The following is a 17,845-nucleotide window of genomic DNA, read 5'->3' on the forward strand; positions in this document are numbered from 1 at the left end:
CAGGGATTACTTTTATCAATTATTTTTTATTTTCATACACAAGTATTACATTAAATTAAATGGAGAAAGCAAAACTTGTCAGCATTTTAATTTCCCATCAACATTGAGGTCCAGATGCTAGCATAAATGTGGATTTAGGCTAGCAAAGATGGTGGTGGAGAATTAACCACACTTCAGTATGTCTGGAGTTTGAATAAAGGCCAGATTGGGTAAGGTTGGGATATTTCTTTTTCTAATTGAGAGTGAAGCAGATGGAGTTTTATAACAATCCATTAATTTCATGGTCACCATAACTGAAGCTAGTAAAATTTCAGATTAGTTAATGAGCTGAATTTCAGTTTCCCACCTGCCGGTTGAAGAAATATTTCTGAATGATTGTGCCTCTGTATTACTAGTCTAACACTAAACTACGGTGCTTCCACTCCTATTACAAAGTATGGTGCAGTTATTTTACTGTTTCTCAACATGGTGTTATAAGTAAATTTTCTGTAGTTTAGAGCAGTCCTCAAGACCTGAGAAGAAAATGAGTTCCAGAAGTGCTGAAAGAGTTCAGGACACTTGTACCCATGTGAAGCAGTAGACCATGTGAAGTTACACATATGAATTTGTGTTTTTGACTGTCAACAGTTTACTGTAGCTTCTGTTTCAATTAAAAAGCAATTAAGTGCATCCCAAACTGGATGAGACCTATAATTTTAGAACAACATCTGTGGAAAGTGAAACAGTTAACATTTCAGCTCAAAGATCTTTGACCTGAAGCATTACCGATTTCTCTTTCCTCAAATGCGGTATTACCTGCTAGGGTAAGGGTTTTTGAGTGTTGGGTTCACCCTTTCCCCAGGTGAATAAACAGCAAGGTAGTTGTAGTATGTCTTTTTTTTGGTTGACTCATCTTTCTGGTGTACATATTTCAAACAGGAGTGCCAATAAGCAGCAAATCTCTACTGGTGAGCATATTTTGCCTCTGGATCAGTTGGTGACTTCCTCCATGATTAAACTACTGGGAACAGCCATTTTAAATCTTGTTGCTGATAAATCCAGTAAATAGTGTAAAATGAAAGAAATTACTGTTTTGTAACATTTAAGAATTGGTGTATGAATATACAAATGAGTATAAATTTGTTTTGAATGTTTCGTAAAAATCATGAAGTATCATCAGTTTTAATAAATGGATCCTTCAAGCAAAATTGATTTGAGCTTGTTTGTTTAGTAAGTGTACCAAGCTGATCGCTGAACTTTGCCAGCTTGGTATCAGCTCATCCCTCTGCAGTTGGACCTTGGGCTTTCTGACTAACGGACCCCAATCAGTTAAGTCAGGGGTCCCCAACCTTTTTTGCACTGCAGACTGGTTTAATATTGACGACATTCTTGCGGACCGACCGACACGGGGTGGGGGAGTGTTAATCACGACCACAATATAGGTGAAACTATAAGTCACTTATAAGTGGCTAATAATACACTCAATTTCGTTTCTAAAAAGGTTTATCTACGAATTTAATATTGAACACACAGTGCCTATCTTCCTCTCATGGATATAGTGAGAAGTCAATTATAAGTCACTTATAATTCAGTAGCATCATAACGTTTTAAGTTACGTTTGGATATTAAACACACAGCGCATATTTTCCTCTTATGAACACATAAAATCATTGCAACACACCAATATCGCTGAATCAGTGGGAGCCCTGGGCTTGTTTCCCTGCAAGGCATCGAGGGGTGATGGGAGACAGCGATACTCGAAGGGGGTTCCTTATGTACAGTCTATTCCGCAATTTAGTTTTCATTACGTTCATTGCAGAAAATCCTGCTTCACAAAGATATGATGTTGGAAATGGAAGCAACGTTTTCAGTGCTTTGGTGGCTATCTCAGGATATTCAGCCTTGACTTTGATCCAGAATGCCGGCAGAGATGTTATGTCAAACATACTTTTCAGCCCACCATCATTTGCAAGCTTGAGTTGTTGACCTTCTTCCCGCACTGACATGGATGATTCACTGGGGACATTCACAAATGGGTCACGGACCCATTCCTTTGTACGTCTTGGGTCACTTGCGGTTGGGAAGTAACGCCGAATTCTGTCGACAGCTAAGTTAGGTGATCGCGCACCAGCTGTGAGAAAGACGGTGCAGCCTCAGTCTCTCCCAAAATCCCAGTTAATGTTGGGAACAAGTCAAATATGCCCCTGTCCACTCGCCGTCCCCACAGTTACAGTTTGGCTTTGAAAGCGGACACTTTGTCTGCCAACTTGAAGACAGTTGTCATTCTTCCCTGAAGTGGCAAACGGATTTCATTGCGCAGGTTGAAGATGTCACACAGCTAGCCACTAAGTACGACGCTCTCGGAGCAGCAGCATTTGTGGAGGTGGTGACTCTCAGCACTTGCTTCTGTCCCGCTTGCTCACGTTTTTTGCCTGTCAAAAAACTCAACAGGTTTGATTTTAAGTGCAGGTGCTTGGACTCAAGGTGCCGAAGCAGTTTTGAGGGCTTCATTGCCTCATTAGACAGCTTGTCTTCACATATCACACACAGGGGGCTTGGAGCACGCAAGTCACCAGTCGCAATAAAGCCGTATTTTATGTACGACTCGTCGTATTTTCTGTTGAAGGAAGCTTTTTTTTTGCAGTCTCTGCCTCAGCTGTCTCTGTGTTATCATCATCGTTAGGCCTTTTATGTCCCCTACCACATCTTTCAAAGAAATTCTCAAGCGACGTTTGTTTTTTACTCATACTGACTGATGACTTTGCGTACGTTCAAGTTCAACAGTGGATGTGACAGGGAATGAGGAAAGGTGCAGCTTCATATCGCTTCATACCGCCAAATAATATCATTTCTTTGTGGCCTGGTAGCACATGCTGTGCGGCCGGTGGTTGGGGACCACTGAGTTAAGTTAGACAACCTCTCCTCCTCCACTCTCACCCTGAACACCGGCGTGCCTCAAGGCTATGTGCTGAGCTCTCTTCTGTACTCCCTTTTTGCCTATGACTGCGTTCCTGTACATGGTTCTAATTTCATAATCAAGTTCGTAGATGACACCACGGTGGTTGGCCTGATCAGAGGGGATGACAAGACAGCCTACAGGGACGAGATCCTGCACCTGGCCGCGTGGTGTGCCAACAACCTGGCCCTTAGCAACCAGAAGACCAAGGAGATCACTGTGGACTTCAGGCATGCTAAGACCCACACTCGTGTCCCCATCTACATCAACGGAGCTGTAGTGGAGCGTGTATCAAGCTTCAAATTCCTTGGTGTCCACATTTCCGAGGATCTCACTTGGTCCCTGAACTCCTCCATCCTGATCAAAAAATCGCAACAGCGCCTTTATTTCCTGCGGAGCAACAAGAAAGCTCACCTCTGTCCCAGGATACTGACAGACTTTTATTGCTGTACCATTGAGAGCATACTCACCAGCTGCATCTCAGTGTGGTATGGCAATTGTCCCATATCGGACCGCAAAGCACTCCAGTGTGTGGTGAAAACTGCCCAGCAGATTATCGGCACCCAATTGCCCATGGACTTATTACTCTCCTCCCATCTGGTAGGCGCTACAGGAGCCTCCGCTCCCACACTAGCAGGTACAGGAAGAGCTTCTTCCCTGAGGCTGTGACCCTGCTGAACCTCTCATCACAGCGCTAAGCAGCATTGCACCCATATTGTACTGTCTCAGTACTTTTTATATTTGTGTGCTGTAGCACTTTTTATTCGCAGTAATTTTGTAAATAACACTATTCTTTGCATTTCTGGTCAGATGCTAACTGCATTTCATTGGCTTTAATCTGTACTCGGTACAATGACAATGAAGTTGAATCTAATCTATTCTAATTTAATGAAGTGACAATGTTCCCTCAAATGCTTTTACAAATGCGTGGTCCAGCCATTGCTCTGAGCAGGAAACTTGCACAGCCTGAAAACTCTGCAGCACTTTTGTGAAACATTTATATTAAAGAAAATTCCAGCTGTACAGCAACAAAGGGTATGTGCGCTGGAGCATTTCAGCCACACACCTGTGCAGCTTAGATGGAACACTGTGCAGTGCTATAATTTAGTTGCCTTGCCTATTTTTAGGACTTTTTTCTTTGAATGGCAGATGTTCATAATGTCACATGTAGCACATTCTAGTGTTCTTTAATGTTTATATAAATCCTTTTATCAGCACCTTTCCCGAGTGCAAAATGTAAAGATCCCTGATAAACCATTCTGAATTCAGAACCTCTTAGTTTTTTTGATGCCCAAACACAAGTCCATCAGAAATGGTCTTATTAAGAGATTTGTGTATGAACATTTATTGGCTGTGCTACAGTTCTACCAGACGATTATTTATTTCATGAAGTTTGATTAAATAATTATTGGTAATGCTCATATGAGACTGTATGATTTCTATTCCTTCTCAAATAATGCTGATGATTTAATTTGTAGATGACCAATCTTTATGCAAGTGAAAAAGCCACACATTTAGCAATGTAAATAATTCCAAGGTAATTTGTTAAATGAAAAAGCTTTTACAGGCATTTAAAGGCTTGATAAAATTCTATATAAAATGCTACTTTTATTAACTTCATAATTTGTAAACAATTGTGGCAAGGTTTAGCCATCTTCTCTGCACCTTATGCTAATTATATTTGGTCAGTGTGACAATCGTGCAAGTTAATATTTTGGTATCCGTATTGGTGAAAAAATTTCCTTTAGTATTTGTAAGCTGTATTTAAATAGCTCAGCTTTATGCTTAGAATAATTACTGTTAATTTTTAAGTGATTTAAATTGAGTTACCTAAAGATTTGCATAGTGGCAGGTGGTTAAAAACATTCTTTAAAAAAATTAGACAAGCATTCAATAAAGGTAGAATAACTTTAATGGATGATTTTGATGTATATAACACAGGCCCTCCCTGGATTCTGAGCACCTGACCTATGGACAATCATAGATAAGAGAAAGCTCCTATAATATTATTAAATTCAAATGAGTCTTTAAAAACTTGTTTACTTGTTAAAGTCCCTTTAATGGTGTTAAGGACTAGATGGATCTTAGAATCCATGTCCGTAGCTCTCTGAAAGTGGCTGCGCAACTGGTTAAGGTAGTAAAGAAGATGTATGCTCAGAATGCATTTTGATCTGATTACACTTGTGCTGTTCTCTCAGTTGCTCAGTTAATGCACAGATTTGCTATTTAGATCTTTTGCTTCCTTTGTCATACTGATTTCATAGCTTGCCACAACTCTTCAGTTAACACATACACCTGATCGTTATAGACACGAGACTGTAGATACAACATACACAAAATGTTGGAGGGACTCAGCAGATCAGGCAGTATTTATATGCTGTAGTGCTGTAGTTTCTATGGTTCTATTAGGCAGAAAATGGATCGGCACAGCCAAGAAGGGCCAGAAGGCCTGTTTCTGTGCTGTAGTTTCTATGGTTCTATGGTTCTATACGTGAGAGCCAGTTCTGCCTGGCAGCTATTTATTTCCTTCCATAAATGCTGCCTGACCCGCTGAGCTCCTCCAGCATTTTGTAGTATGTTATCTGATCTTTATATTTTTTCATCATGTTAGTCTTGTAACTGAATATTTTTTCTCTTTCTTAGGTGTGATAAGACTGCCAGTGTTCATGCCATTTTTTCCTTTCCCTCAAGCATTCTCTGGATTTATCCAGTGCTCTTTCAATATCATTTAGCTGCCAGATTCTGTTAGACTGAGCATTGATGGTGTATTTCATTCTGATTTCTTCATTAATCTTATCAAGTTGGAATACATTGTTCCTCTCCCCCCCCACCATTGTAGTAGTTTTCTTCCCCCCCTTATTTGACCGTGGTGTATACATAGACAAATTAATTGCCTACTCAACAGAGCTACCTTAACCCATATCAGTAGATTGCACAACTGAAATTCAAACAGACAGTGCCCAACAACTAGGTTACTTTGTACAAGAATTTGATAACTAGACTATGCACAACTGACTCATAAAATTTAACTTCTCTACAGTAGAGTATCTCCTTCACTCTTAAACTTCCTTAAAATGGTGTATTCAAATAAGAACTAGGTGCTTCCCTAGTTATTAGGAAAATAAGCACAAAGATTTTAATCCTGTTAAATAATACACACGCTGAAATGTTCCCTTTCGTGTGGGATTCTTCCTCATGCTTAAATCTTTGCAACCATCTTGCTGTCTACTATCAAGGCCCTTCAGAAGTCAAGAACGAGCCACACACCTTGTGGTTGCAGCTATTAGGTGTTTATAACAAAGAAATAATAGTAAACAGCTCACTCTAAGTAAGAATTAAGGAGAGAAGAAAAAATAAGACAAACAACAAAAAAATTGTGGTCATCTGGTATTGAAAACTAGCTCAAATTAGACAGAGTCCCGAAGCCTGTGTTGTCTTCCTGGTACTCAAATTTGGGACATTTCATCTGACTTGCAGAGGGACTTGGAGCGGAATGGGAAAGATCTAGTTGTTGTCTATTTCGGTAGTAACTATTCAGGCAGAACACTTCCACAACATATCTTGATCAGTTTTGCATGTTTATTAATATCGCCGATACAAAAGGGATGCCTCTGGTTTGATGATTCAATGTGCCTGAGCTTTTAGTTTTCAAAAAATTCTCAAGTGGGTGAGAATTCTGCTATGCTGTTTCAAAATAAATGCACTGTTTCAAAATAAATTTCATTTCTAATAGTTATATGTATCAAAAATAAAAGCCCTTATCTTTGGATGCTTTTTAAGATCTTTTTGAGCATAGTACCTTCAATAAATTTGAGCATATTACTTAATACTCTAAGTTGCTTTTGCTTCAGTTTATAGTACTTCTGCATTAGGTTCACTGCTATAGACATATTTAAAGTAGGCTAATTTAGCACAATCAAAGCAATCAGATTTTCTAATGTACAAATGTTGTAAATTCTGGAAAATCATGAATGTTGGCAATGGGTTTCAAAGAGAACTGCTGGTATATCTCAGAAAAATTTCAGGCTCTTTGGAATTGTCCAGTTATACTAAATGACAGCAATTTTAAAAAGTACATCTTCAGTAATAATCTTAATTCATATGGAACCAATATTAGGTATATTTTTTGAAAGAAATGGATTAAAGAAGAAAATATTGACTTCTTCTGTATCAGGATGTTAGGATCATTGGCCAGTGACAAGAAAGGAACCAATTGCTGATAAAAAGGAAACTCGATCTAAAAAGCAGGACCAAGAGTAACCCAGTATGAGGGAGTCAGGGACAATCAATCTCATGAATTTTTGAGGTCAAGTATTACAGCCCAATTCTCTGTGTGTCATTTTAATATATCTTAGTTCTTTATATACAAGTTGAGTGTTCACTTCTGAAGAAATCAGAACAAAATGTGAGACAATTATCCTTTGTAGCTCTTGGCATTGCAAGCCTGAAAGAAACTAAATTAACAATGTGAGAAGTGTCTTTATTTCATAATTGGAATTTGAAGTGGGAGAGAAAAAAATTCAGTTCTTGTCCATGTGGGTACCAACAACGTAGAAGGAACAATGAAAGAGGTTCTGCTGAGGGAATTTGGATAGTTAGGTACAGAATTTAAAAAAACAGAACTAAAAAGATAATCTCTATTGTTACATGTGCAGATTAGCACTGGGCTAATAAGATTAGAGGATTGTGTGGCTCAAGATTGTGGCAGAAGTGGGTCTGAATTCTTGGGGCATTGGCACCGGTATTTTGGACAGAGTTGTTCCAATTGACAGGCTCCACCTGAGTCATGTTGAAACAAGGGTTCAAGTGAATCATCTAGTTAGGGTGGTGGATAGGGCTTTAAACTAAATAGTGGATGGGGATGGGAGGGAGGATCCAACATGTTGGAAATGTATGGATAAAGTAAAAGGGAAGGATAGTGCAGGAGAGGTTACAGAAGTTTACAGAATAAAGAATAAGACAATGTTCAGAAGGGGATGAGAATAAAAATTCAGGCAACATGAATTGAATTGACTTTATTTCTTACATCCTTTACATACATGAGTAAAAATTTTTACGTTACATCACCATCTAAATGTGCAATCATAGTAATTTATAATAAATAGAACAGTCAGTGTAATATAAAGTACACTCAAATCAGTGTGAGTTCATCAGTCTGATGGCCTGGTTTGAAGAAGCTGTTCTAGAGCCTGTTGATCCCGGCTTTTATGTTGCGGTACTGCTTCCCGGATGGTAGCAGCTAGAATAGATTGTGCTTGGGATGGCTTGGGTCCCCAATGATCCTACGGGCCCTTTTTACACACCTGTCTTTGTAAATGTCCTGAATAATGGGAAGTTCACAACTACAGATGCACTGGGCTATCTGCACCACTCTCTGCAAAGTCCTGCAATTAAGGGAGGTACAGTTCCCATACCAGGCAGTGATGCAGCCAGTCAGGTTGCTCTCAATTGTGCCTTGTAGGAAGTTCTTAGGATTTGGGGGCCCATACCAAAGTTCCTCAACTACCTGAGGTGAAAGAGGCGCTGTTGTGCCTTCTTCACCACACAGCTGGTGTGAACAGATCAAGTGAGGTCCTCGGTGATGTGGATGCCGAGGAACTTGAAGCTATTTACCCTCTTTACCCCTGAACTCCAGAGTACAGGACTGAAAGTGTTATGTTTAAATTCACTCTGAAAATGATGATCTTGTAGCAGTTAGGAACTCACAGGTTTGAACTTGTCACCACATTCATCGAAAGATCAGACAGGCGATCAGAAGAGGTTGGGCTGGTGGTGTTGGTTTAAAAAAAAATGAAATCAAATCCTTAGAAATAAGTGATCTAGGATGAGAAGATTTTTAAAATTTATAGATATGCTTAGAGATTCATTATGGTAACAGGCTCTTCAAACCCAATGAGCCCGCACTGCCCAATTACACCATTGTGATCAATTAACCCATTCACCTTTGGCAGGTGGATGGAAACTAGAGCACCCAGAGGAAACCCGAGGTTATGGGTAGAACATACAAACTTCACAGACAGCGGTGCATTGAACCGGAGTCACTGATGCAGTAATGATGTTGCACTTACTCAGACCACTGCCTTCATCTACAGCTATTATATGTAACATTCGCTTTGCCAAGTGGCATGATCTTGGGGTGATAACCCCCTGCTCAATCCAGCTTCTTCCACCCCGATCTGAAAGTTTTTCCACTTCATTTAAACTGTCGATGGTTATCTTCAGGTTCCCTTCCGCTTCCCTCTTCAGATATCTGTCCGCAATTGCTTCACCTCCTCGGAAGTGTAGTCAAACTCCCCTCTCTGGGCTCTCGGTTTTCTATTGGCCTTAGTCAGACAGCTTCCTTAGTCTTCCCCAATGTGCAAGTCTTCCAATCTTTTCTGGATTAATTCATCAGTAAGTGGTCGCAGTTTCTGCTTGAAATTCCGGTTCTCCATCTCCATGTTGACGAGCGTGGACTCTAAGTCTTCAAGGTTTGTCCCAAAAGTGCGGCACTGTTTCCAGCCTGCATTTCTGAGCGCTCAGTTCAGCGGTGCAAATCCCTTCTCTCCCCAGTGTCTCATTCCGATTGATGACCTGGGTTTCCAGCCCCAGGTCCACCACCATCTGTTCCAACACCAGGAAGTTCAAATGGTATGTGGGGTCATTTCTGTCAGATTGCACCAAACTCCACTGGCCAAAAACTACTCCACATTTTACACTTCGCCTCTGTCACTTTTCCCCCCTCCCTTTCTTCTCCAAGGGAGGGTAGCCCCATAGCAGCAGATTCAAGGAGTGCCGCACTTTGCCGTATTCCCTGGCAAATCTCCAAGAATTACTGTAGAATTCCACAGCTGACCACAGAGCACGTGCGAAATGCATCTTTCTCTAGGCCTGGCACTCGTCCAAAGAAAGTTTTAATTCTTTAACTCTTTGTTGCCCGGGCTTCGGCACTCGCCTCTCATCATAGTCCCCAAGGCAAATCCAAACCCTAGACGATCATCCATATATGCCAGAACTCCAAACACCTCCACATCCCCCATGGTCTTCCCTCTGCCCCGCGGAAAGGTTGCAGGGGCTCTGGATATGCCCTGTGGCATCTTTTCGGACCGGAAGAATCCTAGGGGACCTATAACGGCCGTCTTCTCCTTGTTGGCCTCACTCATCGGGATCTGGCAACATCCACTCCTCAGATCCAGCACATTAAATCACGTTGCACCACACAAACAGACCATCGCATCTTGGGCCCTCAGGACCGTATTCTGGTCAATGACAGTGCGCCTGTCCTGAGTCCTATAATCTATACGCCCGCTGCCTACGTCTTCCACGGCTACAGGGGTCAGTCGCCGCTACCTCTCTCTCACTGAGATGTCTCCACCTGTCGCTTTCCTTCAGCCGAGCACTGCCACTCACCTAACAACTGAGAGGTCCGCTCCGCCCATGCCTCCGCCCCTTTAGGGGTGGACATTATTCCAAAAACCGGGCAGAGCCTGCCATAGCTGGAGCATTCCGACCACTTTTTCCCTTCCCTCCTGACAGTATGGACAGCCCCTGGCCCCGCCTCCCCTGGGGCACCAATAGATACTGGCCATCCCACCTCCGTGACGTCAGCGCTAGCCCGCACTGAAGCAAGGTCTGAGCCTGCCATTTTATCAAACTTTTGCGCTGCTGTTACAACTTCACCATCAGCTTTAACCGTACTCAACAATTCATCCAAGGTACGAATATCCACCCCACTCAACACATTACTAACTGCAATCCCACAGAGACACAGCAGCACTGATTTAAACAGAGCAATAACACAGAACACTGAATCAAGTCCAAGGACGAAGCCCCCAAATGTAACACTCGCTTTGCCAAGTGGCATGATCTCGGGGTGATAACCCCCTGCCCGGCCAAACCTTAGCACTCTGGTTTGGGCGGGTGTTGCGTGTTGTGTCCCCTGTGTAACAGCAGTATCCCGAAATAACATTCAGTCGGTTAAACAATTAAGATTTTATATTTAAGTATGGGGTTAGTAGAGAAACAAAAGAAAAGAAAAACAAATAAAAGGCACCAGTAATCTCATAAAAATGTCCAGTGCACAACATTGGAGCTCGCGGATTTCCTTTTGCTAATCCTCCTCTCGTCGTCGACCCCTGGGCTCCCGCCCCGAGCCCAGGCCCAGCGAGTCTGGCAACCATCTCCTCAAGCCACCTCTTCTCTCTCCATCCTCTTCATGCCTTCTCCTTCCATCCTCTTCATGCCTTCTCCCCGAAGTTCGCGCAAACTAACAGCTTTCACACAGACAGAAAGAATAACATCTATCCCAATTGATTAGCAAATGAATACAAGTCCCATTATCACTAACTGCTGTAGAGAACCCCTGTCTCAGCAGTTAACAGTACAGAGAAGCCATTTTATTCCCCTTAGCAGTAACATAAAAGAAGAAACCCTTACACTCAGGAAGTACAGTTCAATATCAGGGTACAATTTACAGACACCGAGTAGGAGTTTATAGACATTGAGTCTACATATTTGTTTCATTATAGTGTCTATTTTTTTTAAACATATTTTTGTCTGACACGAACCTAATCTCTGTTCTGTCCTTGCAGCCTTTATGGAATGTTTTTAGGATAGAATGCAAAACGAACAATTATATCAAACTCAATAAACGAATAAATGTTAGCTTAATTTTTGTATAAAAATGTTTGCATATAAAACCACTTGTATGTCTTGTATTTAATAAATTCTGTGCAGAATTTTGACACTTGTAATGCAATAATACTTCCATTCATCATGAGAATGATGAGGTCTCATTTATCATGAGGTTTGGTATAGCAGTGTTGGCACAGCAATGGATGCAGGTACCTCAGCGCCAGAAACCCAGGTTTGATCCTGACCCTGTGTAGTGTTTCCATTTTCTTTTTGTGATCATATTAGCTTCTTGATGCTCCAGCAGCACGCCCCAAAGGGCACCCTGGCATATAATATAGGTTAGTAACAGAAAGGGAATAAATTGAGGGGTACAAAAATGAGGAGGCTGGGTAATTAAAGAAAAAAACTGCCAACTTCAACTTGCTTTTCCTCGTTTCTTTCTTGAATCACTATCCTGGTACAGAGTACGCACTGAGAACCCAATCGTAATGTTTATTTTGGATTTCTCTCTTGTACTTCGGTACTTTCTTCACAAAAACAAATAGGTATCAAAGATGATTGCAGTAGACTGGAGAACAGATGATTGCAGTAGATTCACATTTCTATATACATATAACATTTCTGTGCAGTGATTCTACTTTAAAAAAGCATTTGTTCCATGTTCATTCAACATTCTTATTGTACTGGGAGGAAAACTCAGCAAAATGCTTTTACAATCAAAGTACTGTTTTGCAACACGATGTACGTAGTGAGTACTGCAAGTAGGTCTCAAGTGTTATTGACTGTGCCCCTGCAATTTATTCACTCTTTTTGACAGTAACTTACATGAGGAGTTAATTAGAATTTAAAATCTTTACTTTAGAAAATTATTGTGTAGCAACTATTATGTCTTTGAAGATTTCTGTAATGTTGAATATTTCTTTAGTCACTTAGAAAGGTTGTAATAAAGATACATACTATTTTAGGCCATTTAGTTAATGGGAGCATTGCTTATATTCTGGAGAAATACAGATACCCCCATTTTTCAAAAGTTTCCTTTATGCCACTTCGCTTTTACAAAAGGCCTACATTAGTACCTGTTTTCGCTGACTGAAAGAAATCCGGAGGATTTTTGCTTTTACGAAAAAAGGCAAAAAGCGAAAATAGTGTTGTGTTTTTTTTGCAGCGAGCTGTTATAGAGGCAACAGGCATCCCGAGCAGTGAGAGTGGCGAAAAGCGAAAATAGCGTTCACGTTTGTTTTGCAGCGAGCCGTTATAGAGGCAGCGCGCATGCCATAGCTTTGAGCTGCATGAGATTTTCGCTACAATTGACAGTGCTGCAATGATTGCAGAAAAGTATGACTTTAATTTTGAAAGGGCACGTAGGTTTAGGGCAGGTTTGCAGGATGTTTTGAGTGCTTACAAAGAACTGTATGATAGAAAAATGTGTGAACGCTGTCTTCCCGATTCTGGTAAGTGAAACTACACTGTACATTATTTCTACTTTATATAGGCTGTGTATTTATCATATCATTCCTGCTTTTACTATATGTTAGTGTTATTTTAGGTTTTATGTGTTATTTGGTATGATTTGGTAGGTTATTTTTTGGGCCTGGGAACGCTCAAAAATTTTTCCCATATAAGTTAATGGTAATTGCTTCTTCGTTTTACGTCATTTCAGCTTACGAAAGGTTTCGTAGGAACATTCTACTTTCGGATAGCGGGGGATACCTGTAGTTGGCATTTATTGTTTTCTTAAACTTGACATTCTTCTGATTTTCTTCCTTGATAAGGTACATCAAATGACAGGAAACAGGTTTATTCAGTTCTGTTCCTTGGAAGTGAGTTTTGAAGTTAAGATCAGTGTAGTAACATCCAAAATACGTTGAATGTGTGTCAATACACAGACACTTGCTGTAGGAAACAATATAACATTAAACTCTGTTAAGCGTTTGTCATGTGAGTGGCATGGTAGTCATGGGGTCAATTCCCGCTGCTGTCTCTAAGGAGTTTGTACGTTTTCTGTGTGGGTTTCCTCTGGGTCCTCCACTTTCATCCCACATTGCAAAGAAGAACAGGTTAGGATTAGTAAGATGTGGGCATGCTGTGTCGGTGCTGGTAGCATTACAACGCAAGCGGACTGCACCCAGTGCATCCTTAGACAGTGTTGGTCGTTGTTGCAAAAAACACCTTTCACTGTATATTTTGATGTTTCAGTGTACATGTGACAAGTAAAGCAAATCTTTTTCATTTGTTACTTTTGCTCTTCCTGGAAGAGCTTCTAACATTAATTGCTTGGAGAATCTTTATAAATCTGGGTGTTATTTTTGCTGATTAAATATTTCAAAAGGAAGTGGAGTTGCCATAGAGACGCCTCCCTTATTATTTGAATTCTCTTCTGTACTGTCCATGTTTACTGACAGAAAGAAAGACAAACACCTGTTTCTAATTTGAAGTCGATGAAAGTATAAATAAAAGTTAACAAATTCAAAGTTATCAGTTATCAAACTCAAAGTATGTCTAAAATTTAAAAAAATGCCCACAGTATTTGGGCTTGAAACACAATTAGGTGAAGTTATGTTTTCTTTCTCAAAATCAGGTAAATAGTATGGCCCTTCATCAGAACTTATGGTACTATTCTAGATAAAATGGAACTGAATTGAAAAAAGAGTTTTTGAGAGATTTTTAAAGAGAACTGTAGCATGTGGAGTGATGTATGGCTGTAATAGATCAAAACTGTAAAAATTTCTAACGAGAGGATTAAGTACATGTAAGATTGTATAATTAACTTCCTGGAAGATAGTAAATAAATTGAAGGGTCCATGAATATGACTGAAGTATTAAATGCATAGCAAGAAGTTAGCTTTTCTCCCTTTACTTTATTTTTTTTATTTGAGGAACATTAAAATCTGAAAAAAATCTGACTAATAATAATATTAACAGTAATACTGGAATCATTGCCTTAGAAAATGTAGTTTACATTCAAGAATTAAAATTGGGTTTCCAACGGACATACTATATGTTAATAGCATTGGATTGATAGCTTTTGTTTCTATTTACTTTCTGACTTGTTGAGTTGCTATTGCAGTCTGATTTTTGTTACCCTACTTGGTACTTTAGATATCTCAACAGGGAAATCTGCTATACTCCTTAAATAATAAATGAAAGATTATTCTCAACTTGGAGTTCTACAGTATAATACGATATATAATTAAGTATATTGAGGTAAATAGAGGGAAACTGCTCACAGTTAAGGCAAAATTCAAAGATGGTTCAAGGACCAGAAAGCTTAAATTTACAATTTTGAGATAAAGGTCTCAAAAAGGGAATGTGAAGAAAAATGTCCTCATGAGATGGCTGCTCTGATTTTGAATTCTTTGCTTTCAGGGTTGGTGGATAACCAAATCAAATAATTATTTCAAAATGGAATCACATGGGCACTTGGTATAGAATAATTTGCAGGGCTATACCAGGAGGTATCCTAGACTCGGTGGTCTGAATAGCTACCTTCTTTTTTTTTTACGATCCTTAGTCAATTGATTGAACATTAGATCCTTACATTCTGTTCAATAAAGTGGTTGACCCTGTTCTGCTTGCTTTTATAAATGGGTAATCAAACTTCTAGCCAGCTTCTTGCAGTGTGCATTACAGATTTCCTTTAGGCACAGTAAGAGCACATTCAACATGGAGTGACATGATTTAGTGGAAATACTGCTGTTCCTGCACATGAGTATTTTTACCAGTAATTTAAATTTTCTTTTCTATTATATCATCTTCCTTGCTATTTATGCTTTACAAGGCATTGTTGAGTTTGCAGAAATCTTAGCAGCTATCCTTTGAAACTGTAAAATCATACTGAATTTGAATTGTGATTTGGACTTTGCAAACAGTTTAACTTTAAATAAAAAATTTAGTCCATCTTGTTATCTGCAATCTATTTTGACAAGCATAATGGCTGGTCCAGACTGTTAAACTGAAATCAGATCAATCCCCTTCTGCAGTAATATAAATTAAAAAATATTGTTGACAGAATAAAATGCACCAAAACCCCATTCGGTCCAGTAACGACAGATGAATGTAAAGCAATATGTGAACATAAGCAAATTTATTTAATATGTGAACAAAGTTCTTAAAAGGGAGCACAATGAAGCTGAATTTGAAGATATGCATCTCCCCGGCAACAGAATTCACGCACTGCCACCTGGAAATGAGTACTCATATGTGATAATGTGTTGAGCCCTCAGAATTGTCTAGTGTTTGAAATTGATTTGTTTACCATCTCACATTTTGGTCACACTTTTCATCTCATGCAAATATTTTAAAAATATTTATGAATTGTAGATTTGCAATAAGCTACTACCTTCTAGACGATTTGCTTAATCAGAAATGACATTTTTTGAATGCTACTTTAAACCATCTGTGTGTTAAGGCAGATGCAAAAGATTTCATAGCATTGTTCCTTGCGATTTTACTTGAACCAGAATCACAAACCCCATATTAACTATTCATCTATTGTTATTCTCCATGTTTGGAACATCGTTGTCTCCTTTTGAGGGTATAATATTAACTAATCTAGCCTTTTGAATGAGTTCTTTTTGAGCTCCAGACTGGGCTTTATCCTCAAAAAATAATGTATCACCGTATCTCAGACAATTAACAATATTATCAGATTGAAATCTGGTACACTACTGGAGCAAAGAGGATATGCTAGGACAGGTTGTTCCATGTGGCTGTTATGGAACATCTTTAAGAGGTTTTCTGGGTAACATTTGAGCATAAACAATATTGTTACATGTACTCTCTCAGCAATAATTTCAAAATAAAGTTTTACATTGGTTTGCAGAGCCAAAGAAGAACCTTACACGACTACTTAACTTATATTGGTAGAAAAACTAAATAACCTTTGGATCCACTGTAGCCTTCCTTGATTTGATATCTGCAGCAGCTACATGGCTAGATTGCACTGGATTCCAGTGTCACCTCAGATAATCTTACCTTTTCTGTTATATCACTCATTGTTATGTAAATTAGTCACACTATAATTTTTAAAAAAAGTGTGAATTCGTGCAAGGTTAGTGAAGAGTTCTGGTTGTTAATTTCCTATCACAAAACATCTGCTTTTTCTCCAGTAGTAGAAGAACAAAATAATTAGTATAAAGGAAGAAGAATGTGAAGTAATAATTATGATAAGCATTGTGGGAGAAGTAATAGTAAAGTGCTTTTAAGAGTAGATAAATCACTAGGCTGAAGGAAAATGCATCCTGTGCTCTGGAAGAAGCATGTGTAAGATACTAGTTCTGGGTCTCCGTTTCTAATCTACTTTGGTGCTTATCTGGTTTGGAGAAGTGTAAAATTGTTAATGTGGTACCATTATTTATAAAAGGAAAAATGAATTGAGAGAAACTACAGACCCAGTTAATCCGACATTGCTATTAACCATATTTTTGGAAAAACACATTTGAAAGAATCTGTAGTTCTTTATTTAGAAAGGTTCAGTTTAGTCATGGATGGTGTTGGATGAACAAAACTCTGGTTCAGCTGCACTTGTGAGTAGTTCTGATTGTCACACAACAGGAAAGATATGTTTAAGCTGGCGAGGACACAGACAAGATTTACAAGGATGTAGTCTGGATGGGAGGGCTTGAATTACAAGGAGAGATTGGAAAGGCTAGGTTTGTTTTCCTTGTGAATTGAGATCTAAAAGTTTAATAGTGTTACGTACCCCATAACTGGGTTGCCAAACCAGCAGAAATGGACCACTTAGTTGGAGTCTGGTTAATAGAAACTAATGAAGTTTTATTAAAGAAATAAGCAACACAGTATTCTAATCGTAAGGATATAAATGCAACAGGTTAGCAATGATAAAACACACATGTACACAGAACTAGGGTAATAGGAATCAACCAAGCTCCATCGCAGTCTAGGGGTAAAATGATCAGTCTCAAGTGACGCAGAGTTCAGTTCAGCTTAGTACAGTTCGCAGTAATCACTGTTGTGCCATTGGAGAGAGAGAGAGAGAATATGCAAATGTGATTCAGACAGACCTTTGATGTTCCTCGCAGTTAGCTTTCAGGCGAACCCTTTTAATGCCTTCTGTGGTCACCGACTGTGACCCCTCCATTCCGGATACGACCGTTCTTCCACGGTGAACCCAGCACCCAGGCAGGGGCGGGCACACACGCCAGGTTCCCGCCGATCGTACCTTTTCACCCTGTGCGTCTATGGTCGGTTCCTGCGATCAGACCTCCAAACTTCCACCAACTTGTGGGGGCACACTGCTCTTCCAGGGTCTCGTTATCTTGTGATCTCGTGGTGTAT

At 39.6% G+C, this 17,845-nt stretch overlaps 1 protein-coding gene across 1 annotated transcript in view; it reads left to right on the forward strand.

The window, feature by feature from the left end:
* cdc73 (cell division cycle 73, Paf1/RNA polymerase II complex component, homolog (S. cerevisiae)) overlaps positions 1-17,845 on the forward strand; it is a 341,062-nt gene that overhangs the window by 175,748 nt on the left and 147,469 nt on the right. The window lies entirely within an intron of this gene.

This window comes from Mobula hypostoma, chromosome 12 (genome assembly GCF_963921235.1).
Source record: "Mobula hypostoma chromosome 12, sMobHyp1.1, whole genome shotgun sequence".
NCBI lineage: Eukaryota > Metazoa > Chordata > Chondrichthyes > Myliobatiformes > Myliobatidae > Mobula > Mobula hypostoma.